The 2266-nt window shown below is 36.8% G+C and overlaps 1 long non-coding RNA gene across 1 annotated transcript; it reads left to right on the forward strand.

The window, feature by feature from the left end:
- Positions 1-576: 576 nt before the first annotated feature.
- On the forward strand, positions 577-1680 carry LOC119740438. Its single transcript, XR_005272678.1, has 3 exons — positions 577-829; positions 1003-1191; positions 1603-1680. It is a non-coding gene; the product is annotated as an uncharacterized LOC119740438 (long non-coding RNA).
- Positions 1681-2266: the final 586 nt, after the last annotated feature.

Raw genomic sequence — 2266 nt, forward strand, 5'->3', positions numbered from 1 at the left:
ACGGACATTAAGGCAAAATCACAACAGTATTAAAATCGAAAAATAAAACTGTTGAAAAAAATTGACGAAATTTACAGCAACTTCAACGGTTTAAAGTATTTTTTCGTAGAACTACTATGTTCGCCTGCAAAAAAATTACGGAAATTGCTGCACATAATTCGAGAAGTTCGCTTTCAAAAAGACCTTATGGCAAAAACAATCCTAACCCCCTAGGGTGATACTTGGAACCTTCCTCATCCTAAATTCCAACACCCTGTGCTATTAAACTGTACACAAACAGCTGGAATCCATCAAACCCTTATGGAGTTTGGCTGGTTGGGGATCGTTAGGGTTAATTATTGAATGAGTTTTTTTCGTCATCTTAATATCATATGAATTTCTTTAATGTTCGTTTACAGTGCGAGTTATTATGCGGTTTTCAAGGCACGATCAGCGCGGCACATTTTTGTGCATTACAACAAATAATCGTGTCTATTAAAAAAAACACGAAATAATGAAAACACTGAAGTAGCATTTTTGGGTGGCATCTCTAATACATTTAAGCTGAAACATAATTATTAGATGCATTTGAATGTTTCACTTCAGTAACAATGGGCTAGGCCCAGCTGTTTTCTCACCCCTGTTCACTTGGGAAAGATTCGCAGCTTTCATCACAGACAAGGAGGATCTAAAAGTTGAGACAGAATGGATAAGCAGGCTGCTTTAGCAGGACGAAAAATGGACCCTAACAGCCTCGTCACACACCCAACCTAGGAGCCGGAAGCAGGGAGGAGGACCAACAGATGAACGGATGACCTGCTTGCTGGGCTTCCCATTACCGATTCTTGAGGTGAGTTTACATGTACTGAAAAGTAAACTGCAGCAAGTCGAACAGAACGAATCAAAATGGGTGATCTTGCAATCTTTTTGATGTTCTTCCACAAAGAGTGTTGGTGCAGTGGAGTATTGCTTTATTTTTTTAATTCAAAGTTTCCTTTCCCCTTTATTTTTTTTATATTTCAGCAAAGGAGCACTGACAGGCATAGAGCTGGCTGGATGAAGAGGCTGCTTCCAGTCGGTGAGGGCGAGAGGATGTAGCTCCAATTTGAAACCATCGCATCAAGACAAAACCGAGGAACCGGAAGCAGGGAGGAGGACCGACAGATGAACTGACGATCCTGCTTGCTGGGCTTCCCATTACTGATTCCCGAGGTGAATTTTGCTCAAATAAGAGTGCAGTCGACTTTCGTCCATACAAACATCAGCCGGATCTAGCCAGAATATTTGTTCTATCAGAATTTTTGTATTAAGTGGAATGCTGGACTTATTCACTGCACATTCACAAGTCGGGAACAAGGCTTTGTTTTCTATAACCAGAATTTGTATTAACACTGTTTGTATTAACGAGAGTCGACTGTCACTGTCTGGTTTCTTAAGAGTTAGCAGAAAAGATGCAGTAATTTATTAATAAAATCTCTAACCATAGGTGTATACCAATGAAGCCATGCTAAGACTGATACACCATTATTTTTCTTTGTGAATTAATGCATAAAAAGTAACTATTTTATAGAGAGCTCTGAATATTTTAGTTTATAGTTTTTTTGTTTTTTTCTTTCTTTGTAGATCCTCCAAGCTTTCATCAACGCAGCGCTCAGCATATACAGAGATGGCTAGCTACCTTCCCACTCATCCCCTCAAGAAGAACATTATAATAAGAATGGTGTATAATTTCAAAGTGGAGTGTAGACTTGCTTTTGCACTGGACAATGTTCCGAAATGCGATTTTAGATAACGTTATTGAAAAATGTGTCTTTCAAACTTAAGTGTCAGAATATTGAAGTTATTAATATTTTTCAATCAGGCAACAACATTAAAAAAAATAGAAGAAGCCTACTTTTTAGACATTAAATTATCCATGCCTCTAAAATATCTTAAATCTGATATAAAAACTGCAACAGACAATTATTAACCTTATAGTTAATACTAAAACGTGACTTTCTTTCCAATTTTAAACTAAATATAATTTTTTTACTTTCAATAGAATTTTCACTTTAAATTTAAGGAATCACTGGGAATTGTTAAGTAACTCCTGTTCACCTAAGTGTTGGAAAATATTTTAGGAAGGTAAAAGACCCCCCCCCCGTTATATTTCACCAGTCTTAGAGAGGCACTTTAAGTCTTACATCAAAATAAAATTGAAATGGTTCTTTTTTTCCATGGAGAAATTTCTTTAATGCATAGCAACAGGTGACAGCACTCAAAATATATTTGCGTTTATGCTTTTGTG

Source organism: Patiria miniata, unplaced genomic scaffold, assembly GCF_015706575.1.
Source record: "Patiria miniata isolate m_02_andy unplaced genomic scaffold, ASM1570657v1 HiC_scaffold_5, whole genome shotgun sequence".
Lineage (NCBI taxonomy): Eukaryota > Metazoa > Echinodermata > Asteroidea > Valvatida > Asterinidae > Patiria > Patiria miniata.